Source organism: Sus scrofa, chromosome X (assembly GCF_000003025.6).
Source record: "Sus scrofa isolate TJ Tabasco breed Duroc chromosome X, Sscrofa11.1, whole genome shotgun sequence".
In the NCBI taxonomy this organism is placed as follows: domain Eukaryota; kingdom Metazoa; phylum Chordata; class Mammalia; order Artiodactyla; family Suidae; genus Sus; species Sus scrofa.
This window is the reverse complement of record NC_010461.5, coordinates 32,142,111-32,158,541: the sequence shown is the minus strand read 5'-3', so window position 1 is coordinate 32,158,541 and position 16,431 is coordinate 32,142,111. Positions and strand designations below refer to the sequence as shown.

The following is a 16,431-nucleotide window of genomic DNA, read 5'->3' as shown; positions in this document are numbered from 1 at the left end:
CACTGAGGGACCCATACTGTGAAAGATACCACTTTCTTCCAGCTGCTCCATTAGGAACACCTCTCCTCCTTAGTTTACAGGTGAAGGGGAGAAGCATAGCTAAAAGTTTGCTCAAGGGCTTTTGGGTGCTCAGCCCCAAAATAACAGACATTACACTTAATTGGTCAGAACCAACCACATGGTTCCATCTCAGCCCACATGGGATGCAAACTGAGAGAGATAGGGAATATTTAGTAAGCATTACTGTCTGCCACATTTCTATGACATAAAGGTATACCTTTCTCTGCCCCATGGCGATCAAAATAATTTGTAACTTGACCAGCAGATAGAAATGATTTTTTCATAGTTAATAACCAAGGGAAGCCAAAAGAGGCATGTCCAATGAATACTTCTCATATCACATTGTTACACCATTTACCTTAAGTTAACAGCTAATATCATTTCATATGATGGGAAGGCTATCTAAGTGGGTCCTTCCCTTTCAAGCAACACTGCTTTTTCTCTGAAGGTTGCCATTTTCCTATTCTCCATGAAATGAAAAAAGTCTCTCAGCCCTAAAGCAAGAAGTAGTATAAGAATATAACACAAGTTTCACTGCTAAAGCCAAAGCATTTAAGCAATCGATGAGAAACAAGTGATAAATGTTTAGAAGCCTAATTCTGTACAATTCTCTGAAACTAAGAAAGCAAATCAAGCTTATCGACCAATGGACCAACAAGTATCATGGTATTAATTAGCTATCATTTTGTTGTTGTTGTTGTTGTGTCCGCCACATGTGTAAGTTCCTGGGCCAGGGATGGAATTTGAGCCACTGCAATGGCAATGCTGAGTCCTAAACTGCTAGGCCACAGAGAAGTCCAAACTGGCTACGGTTTTAATTCACTCACATTTAACACTTTAAATGTTAAAAACGGCAAAGCTGTTTTCAAATACACTGAAGCCCGTATGTCAAGAAAACTAGTCATTCTTGCAAAAATATTAACTGCTTTAAATTATTTTAAAAACACAGTGAGGATGTATATACGTGTGTTATATGTTGTGTTATATATTATAAATATATCCATTATATATTACATAGAATATATTTTGGATAGTTCTATATGTCATATTCATATATATTGTTAAATTTATAAATATTATATATTAAAAAGCACTGACAGTGACTCACACTTGAAATCTATATTATATCTAACCAAAGTCCAAGATTCTCAGCCGGTCTAAGGAGGAAACAAAGGTTGTCAGAATGTTATTTTTATTTCACCCTATTTAAGTACAAATCTAAATTTAGAATAAAAATTTTTTCTTGTCAAAAGGGACTCTAGATATCTTTTATCATCTGTTGTTTATTGATTATTTTCATTCTGAGAGGAGTATCTGAATTGTGACAACATCATTAGAACAAACTAGGTGAGATAATTACTTGCTTAAAACTTGTTGCTTTATTATCAGAAAGGAAGAAACTACCTTTTTCTCTTCCATGAACTGAGATGAAAATATATTAGGAATTTAAATAAAATTACACTGCTTGGAATACAAAATTTAAGCAACTCAATAGTAATTATTTTTTTCAACAAAGATAAAAAATTAGATATTTAATAGTAAACAATATTTGAAATATAATAAGCTTGAGAATAAAGCTTCTATCGCTTTATGTTATACACTATGTACTTTTCCCTAAAAGTATTCATTTCCTATTGATACTGAGTCTGAAAGTGAAATCCAAGGACATTCTTAAGTGTACACTTTCCAACTCATGAAATGTTCACGAGCAAACACCTTAAGGAATATGTAGTGCCAGCTCCCCTCCCCTAAAACTCTAAGAAGAAATCCATCCTGATGGAATGATTCATGGATATGAGGATTATATTTTTGAAGATATATTGACAAAATGTGTTTCTTTTTCTTAAACACCTGAAATAATTAATTCATGCAAGAAAAATAAGTAGGAATATTGTATTATCCACAAGAAGCCACTTCTGGATTAACGTATTCATCAGCCAGTATTCACATGCCCTTGGATGTAAAATAGCAGAGGTAGAGACTATTTTCATATTTAGAAATGGAGAAATTTCCCTGGCCACACTGTGCCACCATAATGTCATTCTCTTTTCAGGACATGTTTTCTCAAAGTCTGCTCCTCTGCACTGCAGCAGATGTCCATGCCCTGCCAGGTCCCCTCGGCATTTAAATCCTCCCCCAAGGCCAATGGCTTTATGGAAAACAATTCCTTTCTCCTTGAGCGTTTCCTCTGGTCACAGGAAGGTGCTTAACACTTGCATGGATCAGGCCAGAAGTGACAGTTAACGCCTGTAGTTGTAGTCCACAATAAATAATGTATCCAAATGGTGGAAAAATAACCCAGCTTCTTTATGTTTTGGTTGGAATAACTCTGAGGTGAATTTTATACCAACTCATAAAGATCCCCAGAGCAACTGAGCCCAAATTGTTCACAGTGGCAACTGTTCATGGACACTCCCTGAATTGGCTTCCCTTTGCTGTCTCTCACTCACACTCCTACCTACAGTTCCTGAGATCACCTTTCAAACTCTTTCTCTCAAAACCTGGTCTCAGGGTCTGTTGTTGCAGATCCCCACCCTAACAAATCCTCTCAGACCAAGGAAAGAGGGCTTGCTGTCCTAAGCCTCATGTTTTCTAGAGACTTACTCTGAATCTCCTCTGTCACTGTCTCTCTGCACATGCAAGGAGTACATGGGCCCACTGGGACAGACCTATGTGGAACCCAGCCCCATCTATGTTCCAAGTTCATGGGATGCCGTAATTCACAATCCAAAATGCTATAATCCCATTACCAGTGCCTGTACAGGATTCTTCCCTATAATCAGTCCTCTTGTTGGAAAACCCCTAGAAAAACTAGGAGGTGGCTACTAAGGGGAAGATGTAAATTAAGATTAATTATGTGGGTTGAGGTACAGATTTGTACACAAGACCTCTTATGATACATACTAGGAGTTGAAGGAAGAGAATGAGGTGGGCACATGCCCAGGGCCAGCTATCCTGTGATGTCATGTTCTAGTGCAAAATTCTAAGAAGCCCAAGAATTCTAAATTCAGACTTAGTCATCTAGGTTGGTATAAACTTCTATTTGTCAAGGTGAAATGAGAGACCATATTCTATTTAAAAATTTGATAGTTTACCACTTTCAAACTTAGATATATGATATGTGGGCTTCCATTTATACTTTTAACTTGGGCATCACAAATATTAGGGACAATTTGGACCTGTTCCTTCCATCCTTACTCTACTAGATGTAGCACACCTGAAGCCTTATTTTTTATAGGTGATCCTAGTGACTGTGGAATCTGCAAGGGTTCCAGAATTAAAGATAATGAAATATATCTAAATTTACCAGATTATAGTTACTAAGAAGATAAAGAAACATAAAGAGTGAAACTCTCTAATGAATAAATATTTTCTTTTATATAATATTAGCTACTGGAAGAATGGGTATGATCTAAAGTTTTCAAAATAACCCACAAAAATGGGCATTCAAAGATACATGACCTAGCAATCCCACTCCTGGGCGTATATCCAGAGAAAACTCTTAATTCGAAAAGATACATGCACCTTAATGTTCATAGCAGCAATATTTACAACAGCCAAGATATGCGAGCAATCTAAATGTCTACTGACAGATGAATGGATAAAGAAGATGTGGTGTGAGTGTGTGTGTGTGTGTGTGTGTATATATATATATATATATATATATATATATATATATATATATATATAATGGAATATTACTCTGCCATAGAAAAGAATGAAATAATGCCATTTGCAGCAACATGGATGAACACACAGAGATCATCATACCAAGGGAAGTTAAGTCAGGAAGAGAAAGACAAATATCATAGGATATCACTTGTATGTGCAATCTACAAAATGATACAAATTAACTTATTTACAAAACATAAACAGGCTCACAGGCATAAAAAACAAACTTATGGTTACCAGAGGGGAAAGGGGTAGGGAAAGGATAAATTAGGAGTTTGAGATTAGCAGACCCAAAGCACTATATATAAAATAAACAGCAAGCACTTACTGTATAGTACTGGGAATTATATTCAATATCCTGTAATAAATTATAATGAAAAAGAATATATATACATATATACATATAACTGAATCACTCTGGTGTACACCAGACACTAAAAAAGCATTGTAAATAAACTATATTTTAATTAAAAAAACAAAGCAGGAATTCCCGTCGTGGCTCAGCAGTAATGATTCTGACTAGTATCCATGACAATGTGGGTTCAATTCCTGGCCTTGGTCAGCATGTTAAGAATCTGGCATTGCCCTGAGCTGTGGTGTAGGTCACAGATGCAGCTGGGATCCTGTGTTGCTGTGTCTGTGGCATAGGCTGGCAGCTTAGACCCCTAGTGAGGGAACTTCCATATGCTGTGGGTGCAGCCCTAAAAAGTCAAAACAAACAAACAAAACAAAAACAAAAACACCAATTTAGTGAGAGAAGGAGCATGGATTGAGGAGAGTCCATGAGTCATAGGATTTCCAGGCATTCTTTCTATATAGAACATGCCCTTGTATTACATGACTTTGTTCTGAAGCATGTACTGACTGTCAGGATACCCTAGATGTCCTATATTCAGTCTTTTCCAATAAATTGCAAAAGTCTGCTGTTAAAAAAAAAAAAAAGTGCAATTTCAGAGCCTAGGATAGGTCATGGTTGGGATGATAAATCAATACTGTTGTTTTGGCCAGCTATCATAACATAACAAACTACCCCAAAACTTAGTGGTTTAAAGAAAAACAACCATTTATTTGTTTATGATTCTGTGGCCCGACCTCATTTGGGAAGGCTCACCTGCTTCATGCAGTATTGGCCAGGCTCACTCACGAATTAGGACCTCAACTGGGAATTTTGTCCATAAGCTTTCTAATTTTCTATGAGATGAGCTCAGTATTTTTCCCTGAGTATACAAGAATTACCAGTAGCAAAAGAATAAGAGCCCTATGTACAAATGGTTATCAGATATCTGCTTCTTTCACATTCCTCAATAATCCATTGGCTAAAGCAAGTCACATGGCCAAGAAGAGGGAGCAGAGATTACATAAAACAAGCAGATATGATCCACTTGGGCTGTAATGAAACCATCTACCATGTCTTGACTGCAAAGCAAGATACATGTACAAAACTGGTAAGGTGAAACATGCAAACACTGAGTTAAAAATTCTGTTTTCTGGAGTTCCCGTCGTGGCGCAGTGGTTAACGAATCCGACTAGGAACCATGAGGTTGCGGGTTCGGTTCCTGCCCTTGCTCAGTGGGTTAACGATCCGGCGTTGCCGTGAGCTGTGGTGTAGGTTACAGACGCGGCTCGGATCCCGCGTTGCTGTGGCCCTGGCGTAGGCCGGTGGCTACAGCTCCGATTCAACCCCTAGCCTGGGAACCTCCATATGCCGCGGGAGCGGCCCAAGAAATAGCAACAACAACAAAAAGACAAAGGACAAAAAAAAAAAAAAAAATTCTGTTTTCTAGTTTCAGTTCCTCTTCTACGTTGTGTGATCTGAGGCAAATAATTTAGAGGGCTTTTCTTTAGAATTCGAATTCTTAATCTGTTTAAATTAAGGAATAAGATTTGATTAATAGCTTTCAAACATTTTATTTATTGGTTTGGGGAATACTGTGTCTGAACAATACCTAAGACAACCTCAATATATACAACAATGCCACAGGTGCAGCCCTAAAAAGCAAACAAAACAAAACAAAGAAAAAAAACACCTAGAGTTAATCTAGTTGAAGTAAAAAGCTATAAGCTCCCATTCACTTCCAACGCTGGATCCTTAACCCACTGAGCGAGGCCAGGGATCGAACCCGTGTACTCATGGATACTAGTGGGTTCGTTACTGCTGAGCCACAATAGGAACTCCCAATAGTCAGGAATTCTTAATTCAGAAAATGAAGTATCAAAAGAATGAATAACTAAATTTATATGAAGACATTTATAAAATGACCTTATAATAAATATTTGTTATAAATTAATGTATGAGTAATTAGACAGTTTTTTGGCCTATTTGCTAATCACATTTCCATCTACTACTGGAAAGTGTTAGTGTAGATCTTTTTTTTTTTTTTTCTATTACACAAGTAAAGAATTTTAACTATTTTAGTTACTTCATTGTGTTCTTTTGTGCACATGAGCATCTGTCTCACAAACACTCTGGCAAAGTAAGTGATGGATTCATTGTGTGCAAACATTTTCTCATTACTAAGGAGTTTACTCATTTAATATAAAAAGCATGAAGTGTGCCAAAAGACAATATAAAAAAGGAAAAAAAGTATAGCAATAACGATTTTAGAGTGTGCTTGATTTATTTTGTAAAATGTTTTCATTAGTATCATCCAGTCAGGGAAAACCGTTTTCTGAAATGGGTTTAGGTGCTTAAAGTGTCAAATTTATTCAATAAAATAACAATAAGTTAAAATGATAAAGACCCATGCTAATTACCGACAAATTCAATTTTTGAAATATTGGTTAAATTGGATCTTATTACTTCAAAAGAGGCTGGCTGAGTTACTTTTGCTTTTCTATCACCAGGAAGATCTAAAATAATATATTTAAGCATAAAAAAAAAGAGATAGGAAAAGAGAGGGAATGGGATAAAGGAAAAAAAAAGAAGGAAGGAAGAAGGAGGATAAAAATAAGTGAAAGATGGAAATTGGAATCGAGGAAGGAAAAAGAAAGTTTGGGGGATGCTAAAACAATGGCATAGGACTTTTCTAACCAGCTCCAAATAGCTGAGAGCATCAGATTGGCCCCCCATGAAGTTCCTAAGGATCTGCAAGCCCAAAAGACTGGAGCCAGTTCCCTCTCAGATTTTGCTGAAAGGCAATACCTGAACATCCCCCTTCCCCAGGTTCCCCAAAGCACAGGAAAAAGACCAGAGAGAGATATCAAAGTGCCATAGTAAGTTAATGGCAAGAACTGCCAATTATTACCAGCACAGCCAAACTAGGTTTAATAGCTACAGGAATACCTACTCTTACTGTGTTGGTCAAGTCCACTAGAGCCTTACTAATGCTCTGTTGGGTTGATCTATCAATTATTGAGAGATCTATAATAAAATCTCCCATCCCAATAGTGTATTTGTTCATTTTCCTCCCATATTTGCCCATTTTTGCTTAGTACATTTTGAGATTATGTATTTAGGTGGAAATAAGTCCATTTTTTTTTCTATAATGGATTATGCCTTTCTAAATAAATACATTTATTTGCCTTAAAGTCTACTTTTTCTATATTTCTATACTAATTTTTGATTAGTAAATACTTGGCTTAAGTTTTGGATATTTTACCAGGTAATTTTGTAAAAAGCATAAAGCTATATTTCACTTTCCATTGTGAAAATATCAACTTTTATGGTTTAGTTTATATTTATCATGATTAGAAATATATTTCTGTTTAATATCCCATTTTGTGCCTCTTTTATCATGTCTTTTCTTTAGTTCTCCTCTGTTCTTGTATTCTATTGGACTCATCAACTTTTCTCTTTTCCTTTAATGCATTCCTCTGGTTTAGAAATTACACATTCTATATTTTTTGGCTGTGCCAAATTTTCAACATTCATACTTTATATAAAAACATCTTAAAATAGTTCAAAACTGCTCCCCAAAATATAAGAACTTCACATTCCTATAATGCCAACAAACCCCTCCTTATAAAATTATTTTCCAGAAATTGAATTCACTTTGTTTTATACTACCGGATTTATTATTATTATTATTAATTCCATGGCCAATGTTCATTGAGATTTACCCATATTTACTGATTATTTTGTTAGCCACTGTTCCATGGATCCCAATTTTTTCTTCTAAATTCAATTTCCTTCATCCGTAAGTAGATCTTCTTGTATTCTTTTAGCAAATATCTGACTTTTCAGTTGTCCCAATTTCATTGCTGAATTGAAAATATTTTTGTTTCATTTTTACTCTTGAGTGATAGTTTATTGGGATTTAAAATTCTTGGCTGACAGTTAATTTGCTTTAGCACTATAACACCATTGTCTTCTGGCTTCGATTGCTCCTGTTGGTAATTCTGCCTTCAGTATAATTTTTGTTCCTTTGAAAATAATGTGTCTTTTTCTCTCGTGCTTTTCAGAATTTCTTGTCTTTGCCATTCTGTTTCACGATAATCCATTTAAGTGTCACTCTTTAACTGTTGGCATTTAAAAAAACATTCGGTCTTTTCTTTTTTCATTTGCTTCTACAAATAGGAGAGGGTTATCTTTCTTAACTGGTCACTCATTCAGGGTCTCACTCCCCTTTCATTTTGCAGTGATCTCTTAGATGCAAATGTAGAGGTAGCTCAATGCATACCCTCGGGCCGATTTCCTGTATCAAACAAGCATCTGCCTATTAAATGCAGGGAGGACATTTTCTTATAGCCACTGACAGTTTTCAAATCATCTAGGGGAAAATACACAGCTCAGAAAATTTTGCAATCATCTGGTTACTGGATAAACTCTAATCCCACCAATAACATGTGCTAAAAATCCCTGGGACTCTCTCCATCTCTGTCACCACCACCACATCTATTTGCTAGATTCTATACATGCTTATGATAGAATGATGTTCTTCTACATTTTCCCCTACAGCTAAAGTCATTTTAAGTCCAGGGGTTTGTCTGTATAAGAGAGGTGCAAACAAACGGGGATCACTTTGGAAAGTATTTCACATATATTCACTCATTAGAAACATATTTTAAAACACCTACTATGTACCAGGACGTATGCAATTAGGATGCAGTTTCCTAGTTTTCTGGTGAGTTGCAGATAATAAATTTCAGAGGAAAAGGCAGACCATGTGACCAGACTGTTTCTTCTTTATACCTAAATTATGTTTTAATTGAGCATAAGACTGTGGAGGTTATTAAATGTGTTTTTCAATCAGGCCACATCAGCTCAGTAATTACTGGAAATTCCTCATAGGATTTATGCAAATGGGTGGTTGTTATCTTTCCCTTCCATTGAGAATGAATTTTTGAATTTCTGTATGTCTTCATAGATCATTTAATGGAAAATTAGGAGACAGCCTATCATGGAATTGTAGCTTGCTGTATTTTAACTAGGAAGTTGTCTTTTTCACATAACTTCTTTTAGAAGATAAAATTTCCAAAAGAACTAAAATAAGATTCCACTTTCTAATTAACCCCTCCATGGGGAAGGAAGCAAGGGATTACAGACAGCAAATTAACGTTGTGTTTTGCATTTTCAATTCTGAATACCATAAACTTTCTCTAATTGTCTTGTATTAAAAATAAAACGTTTTGAATAGAGTTGATTTTTAAGTTCTTGTAGATTGACTAAGTGTACCAATTAGTCTGAATGAGCTGTTGGCAAGCCAATAAACAGCACATTCTCTAGGACTTAAACCAAGGGAAAAGGTTTAAACAATTTTCGATTAAATGCCTCCCTAACTGTATTACTGCAAAGTATATGTTCACTATTCAACATCTAATAGGAAGAATAAGACACTATTTAAAGTTCACATTTTTTTTTTTTTTACTTGCAGGCTTTGTGTCCACAGATAAAAAAACAATAAAAGGCAAAGTAAGACATATGTTGAACTAAAACTACATTAAACCTATAAGGATAAAGAATATACACAGTCTTGGTTTATAATATTTTACTTGGTTACATAAATTATTTGACCTAAAGTATCTTTTCTTTGATAATATAGGAAACAATCATGTCTCATTTTTGCCTGCTGCAGAGAAGAAAGAAAGAACCGGAACTGACAAAAAACCCAAGCATTACGACAGGACACACATTGGCAACTGAACAGGCTGTAAACTCTGTCTGTGGGAGGACAGGTATAGGACAGCAGCCAGATAAGAAAGGCATTTTAGTCAAACACCAGTCATGACTGGGATTTTCAAAAGTAGGATATGAAATTATAGTCAGTCCAGTGGTCCAGAGAAAATGGGAACCGGGTCAGGCTGATGTCAGAGGAGATCCACAGTCAAGAAAGACCCAGGATCCCAAGTTGAGGGGCAAGATTCTTGTCTGAGAGGCTTTGGGCTGGTAGAGCAAGGGTGAACGGCAGGAGGAGTGTACCAGTACCCAAGAGGGAATCTGGCAACAATACACCTAGATTTTAAGCAAGCAAGCAGTAACCTATGCTGGGATACTGGAACAAACTGGGAAAGAGGGAGATGCACCACAAAAATGGGAGCATACGAAAGAGGAGCCAGGGCTGCCAGATTTAATGTCGGAATGGAACTATGCAAAACCCTTGAGGGCCCACCCAGGACCGATCCCCCTTGCCCCATGTCCTCTGCCTGCCTCTTGTTCCTAGAAAAGCTTTAGTCTCCTAGGCCTCCCCTCAGTCATAAAAGGCTGGCTTAAGAACTAATGATTGAAAGAATGTGAACATATAGTAACAACAACAAAAATAGCAGTTGGACCAGGAGAACTAGGAACAGTTTACACGATAAATGAGCCATATAGCAATCACAGAATCTTTAGTTCCTCTATGAAGGACAAAGATAACAGTATGATATACAGTTCTGAGTTGTTTTGCAGACACTAAAACCCCCATCAGATGGAAGAAGTTAAGCACACGATGATCATGAGCACAGAACCTGAGACCAGCTGGAGCCTGAGGAATGATGATGTTAACTCCTGTGACACGACCCATTACCACACGGTCAAACAATAAGAGAACTGTGCAGAAGCTGACCATGCACCATGTGACTCTCTGCTTCACCATGCCTATAAACTCCTTCCCTGAAGGAAAAAAAAAAAAAAGGTGTGGGGGGTTCTTGCTGTGGTTCAGTGAGTTAAGAAGCCAACTAGCATCCATGAGGATGTGAGTTCGATCCCTGGCCTTGCTCACTGGGTTAAGGATCTGGCATTGCTATGAGCTGTGGTGTCAGTGGCAGATGTGGCTCGGATCTGGTGTTGCAGTGGCTGTGGCATAGGCTGGCAGTTATAGCACCAAGTGGACTCCTGGATTGGGAACTTTCATATGCTGCGGATGCTGCCCTAAAAAAGCAAACTAACTAACTAACTAACTAACTAAATAAATAAATAAATAAATAAATCTCCTTCCTGAAACCCATCAAGGAGTTTGGGTATTTTAACCACTAGCTGCCTTGGCTACTTGCTTGGCACCTGCAATAAACACTGCACTTTCCTTCACCACACCCCAGTGTCAGTAGACTGGCTTTACTACACAGACGTGGGGACTCAAGTTCAGTTCAGTAACAGGAATAGCACTCATGAGACATCAGGGATGACACTGGAGAGTGGTGATGAGCATAGATGGGCCCCCAGATACCAGGTCCAAGAAGAGATTTGGCTTAGGGCCTGCATTGAAGCATACCAGCAGAGATGGTAGGGAAAGGGAAGGAAATTGGACACTGTCTTTCTTGAAACCTGCAGACAGTGTAACTAGTAGAATTCTTTAAAATATTAACAATAAGACAACATTGCTGTATGAGATACATTCTCCATTTCCTGAGATTCCCTTGGTCCCCCTACCTCCAGCAATTTCAAGCACTTTGCCCATCTCCATGTTTCTGTGCCTGAGGATGACCTATAACTTCCTTCAGAACTCCTCAGCTGCTGCTCTACAGACAGATAGATCAGTCCCAAGCTTGGAATTTTTGGTTCCTCTTTCTTTGATAGGACATAGAACCTGGCATTCTATTGGGCCAGCAATGCCACCTTGAAGGCTAGGACCATTAATACCCATGGAGTAAAATCTGGCCAATAGGAGCAAGAAACAGGAGGTAGATATGCAGATAAAATTCCTTTCCTTCCTCTCTGACAGTGCCTGCTCAAGGGCACTACCTTTTCATATACTTTTTCAAACGTGACACCCGCTGAGGACCTGCTACATCTCATCATGAAGGTAAGTAGTGGACATTAAGGTAGCTGCTCATTCATCACTCACTGCTTTGCTTCCCATTCTTCCCTTCCTTGTTATTCTTTCCTCTCACATTCATTCCCCTGAGTCTGCACTGTAAGGGAGCAGAATTTTGCCATTCTAAAATATGTTTCTTTGGCATATTGTTTCAAATTTTTTATTTTTTGAAACATAGCATACATGGGAAGGGTTCTTAAAATCAAGTAGGAATTATCCTTTTTAAAAAATTTAGCATATTCTTTAATTTTTAAGTATAGTTGATTTACAATGTTGTGCCAACCTCTGCTATACAGCAAAGTGACTCAGTCATTCATATCTATCTATCTATCTATACATATATATACACACACGCACATACATTATTTTTTTATAGCATTTTCCATCATGGTCTGTCCCAGGACATTAGATATAGTTCCCTGTGCTATACAGTAGGACCTTACTGTTTATTCAAGGAATTGCCCTTTAGTAAGAAACATGTACATTGTAAGTGAAATCTTCATTTGTAAGGGTGTCTCTCTCAGTACTTGGACGAGGAGTATGGTAAAATCTCTGGAAACATCAATAGAGAAAGCAGTGACCTAAATCTCTATCACAATTATCCTTATTTACTGTGTTTAGCTCTCATAATTGAGTTTCACCACCCTCAACATCCTCTTTTGTCTTTAGCTGAAGATGGCATTTTAGGTGAGAGTTTTAGATATTTTCCTGAGTTAATCAGTTTTCCTGGGTCTTTCTCATGTCTACATATCACTGAACTTTGTCTGATTTTTCTCCTATTAATCTGTCTCATGTCAATTTAATTCTTAGGCTGAAGAACTGAGAAGAGCAGAGGAAATTTTCTTCCTCCCAGACAGCACCTCCCAAGGAAAGTATTTAATTCTTGCCTCAGACTTCATTTTCTAGGGCATTCAAACTAAGATAATTACTAACCTAAGAATAAAGAGCAGTGTGAGTATTTTATATAGCATATAGCATAATGGAAATAGCACTAGACAAAGACTTGTAGATTTAAGTGCTTACTCAGGAGACCTGATGTGACCATCTTATACAGCCTCCTGCAGGAACTTAAATTTTCTGCTGTGCAGAAGTGGTTTCCCCAACATGTGGATCAACAAGTGCAGTGATCCGGAGGGAGACTTCTAAAATACAAATTCCTAGACTTCTTCCAACCTGGGAATGATTCAGTGGGTGTAGATTTGGGCTTGGACTCTGCATTGTGTAAAAGGTACCCAGGAACCACCAGTGTACAACGAGTGTTGGCAGCTACTGGCAATGTGGAAAGAGCACGGGCTTTGGACTCTGCATTTCTCAAATCACATTCATTTTAAGTGCCACAAGCCCAACCAAAACTAGCAGGAACCACAGAGGTAATCTGACTCAGTATCTAGCAGGTACAGAGGGAATGGCCAACTTTACCATGACAGCATCCAGAGACACACCTGAGATCATGAAATGTCATCTTTCTGCTCTAACTTTTGACTTTAATTTCCCCTGTTCTGACCTCATTCTTGGCAATTCTCCATTTACTCCAGATTCATATCCTACCAACTAGAGTAAAACTAACCATGCAGTTATTTTCCATCGGATATTACATGGTAAAAATAACTGATTTAAAATAGAAACAGCTGAGATTTATGAACAGAAATGTGTCAATCTAGTCACTAATGATTGAAAAATCATTTAAAATTGCCCTTTTGATTACGAAAATACATAAGGATACATAAAAAGTAATATAGACCCAGTAGGACAAGAAGAGCCTTGAAGACTGCCATATTGATTAGTAAACAGAAGGACTCATAAAGAGACTAAGAAGAAATCTTGTCAGGGGAACGGAGAAGAAATGAAGGAAACAAAGATAAAGACTTTATCTCAAAAGTCCTAGAATTCTACGAGTAGATGCTTAATCATGCAGGTTAAAGGCTACAGAGATCCAGTATGATGCAGACTGAGAACACTACTGACAGCAATTAACTGTTGTGCTACAGTAGTAGCACAAGCCAGAACTGAGAAGTTGAGAACCTCATGCAAGAACAGAAACTGCAAATGCAGATCCCGCTACTGAGAAATATATTTGCCAATGGAAAGGTATGGATTTCTTTGGTTTTTGAAGTTTGAGAACACTTGGGAGCCAAGAGTGAAGGAACCACTTTTAGAGAAGACAGAGCTATTATAAATGATGGAGAGGAGCCCAAGAACAGGTTCTGAGATCAGAGATACACATAGTAAGGTTGAGAGTAGATACCTATTATTCAGAGACCGAGATGAAGGCAATAGGAAGGTAAGGAAGAGTGTGTATTCATGAAACCCCCTTTTCTCTATGAGAAAGGAAATGCAGTCATTTGTCCCATGGAAGTTGGAGATGGGGAGAAGACTGAAATGAAGATGGTGTTTGAGAAGACTAATAACAGTGTGGAAAGGTTGCTGTGAGAAATGCAAGAGTATACAGAGTAGCAAATGGAAGGATCAATGCCTAAATGGGGTCTGAGACAGAAATATTTATTTGGAAGATTAAATGAGAAAGTGTGTACACATCAATTGTCACAGTGCTTTGTGTGTTGTCAGTGCTCAATAAACATTAGATCTATTCCAGTCCATTATCACAAAGGAGTCACAGGATCTCTGAGATCTGTGAAGCAAGACAAATGATGTCTCTTTTCTGTGGGAAATTGTTGTCACGTATGTACATGTGTCACATCCACAGAGACTGATGAACCTACTATGTACACATACACTTTCTTTAACAGCTTCATATCCTTCTGATGGAAGCATTATAATGTTAAATGATAGAATGGAAAAATAATACTTTTCTAAATGATGGGCTGAAATAAATACAAATTTAAGTAGATTATTTTAAAATATTTTGGTAAGAGCTATGTAACCAGAAACGTGGAATTTTCATTAAGAATTTCAGAAAGGTAGGTGTTCCCATCATGACGCAGTGGAAACGAATCTGACTAGGAACCATGAGGACTCAAGTTCCAACCCTAGCCTCGCTCAGTGGGTTAAGGATATAGCCTTGCCATGAACTGTGGCGTAGGTGGCAGATGCGGCTCAGATCTGGTGTTGCTGTGGCTGTGGTGAAGGCCAGTAGCTGTAGCTCTGATTTGATCCCTAGCCTGGGAACCTCCATATGCCGCAGGTGCGGCCCTAAAAAGACAAAAGACAAAAGAAAAAAAAAAGAATTTCAGAAAGGTAAAGACTGATAGGCAACATTAATGTGAGAGAGCAGAAGACAGCCAATTTTTAATGCATCGAAACTAGTTTCTTTTGATGAGTTTAGAACTTAAAGAGATTATATGACTCTACTTCCACCCCCTTTCCTGAAAGTAGCAGGAACACTGGGCTACCTCCACTTCTCCAGAAATACTTGTCATTTCTTTCTTTCTCCAAAGCCACCCACTAAAAAAAAAAAAAAAAAAAAAAAAAAAAAGGCTTTGTTTCTATATGACTATACTTATTGCTAGGAATGTGCTGATTTGTTCTCTTTAAATTAACTTATATCATAAAAATAAGTTTTTAAAATTCTTACCTCTAATCTTCTTTGTCTCAAATCCTAATAGGATGTTATTAAGATTAAAATGCTTATATTCTTGTCCTTTTCATTAATCAAGTCCACTGCCTCACAACTGAGTGTACATTGTTAAGAACCTGTATCTATCCTGAGTTAGAATATTCTGTCTTTACAAATTTACCTTATTTAAATATATGCTAAATGAAATGAAAACAGAAACTTAGGCTGAAAAGGCTACCTCTATAAACACAACTACACAGAAAATTAAGTTAGACATGAACCGTAATTGGCCAATTACGCTGTAAAAGTTTTACGTATAACCCTTTAAAATTGTATACAGTCCTATTTTTTCTTAATTTTCACAAAACTCTTCATACTAAAATGGATAGTTAACAGTGGATATGAAAGACATATATGAGTCTCAGAAACTACCTGAGTTAAAGACTTCTAAATATAAATCACGTTATATTTATTTACAATCAAATAGCATCTTAATATGCCACAATCTTCATTCATAAGACTATACTGTGAGTTTCAGGTCAAGTCTATGCTGTGTATACTTAGTTACCTGTTTTCTCAGAATGAAAATTCTTTAAAACTTGAATTATCTTTTATAATCGACTGTATTAATATTAGTTTTATTTTGTAAACACACTCTATATAAGTGCTTCTCTATCAATACTTATCCCATTGTCTTAGAAGAGCTACTTATCTGTTAGTTCTTCAAGGGATGAATAGGAGAATTTTCATCATTTTTCCCAAAGGAATTAGTGTTCAATAGTGTTGGTGAATGAAAGCTGAATAAATGAATGGCATGGAATGATAATCCTAGATGGGTTTATAATGCACACAGCTTTATCCAGTTATCTCAAAAGGGGTTAAAATTACAAAACTAAACTCTTCATTTAAAAATCTAATAGCACATAGAAAAGTTGGAGGTAATAAAAATTTCAAAGGAGACCACAATTTGACATGAGAAGTCTCAAACTGACAGCTGGTCAGTCAAACATGCCC

General features: G+C 37.0%; 1 protein-coding gene across 1 annotated transcript in view; it reads right to left on the bottom strand.

The window, feature by feature from the left end:
- Positions 1 to 16,431, bottom strand: part of CFAP47 (cilia and flagella associated protein 47) — a 452,401-nt gene that overhangs the window by 173,002 nt on the left and 262,968 nt on the right.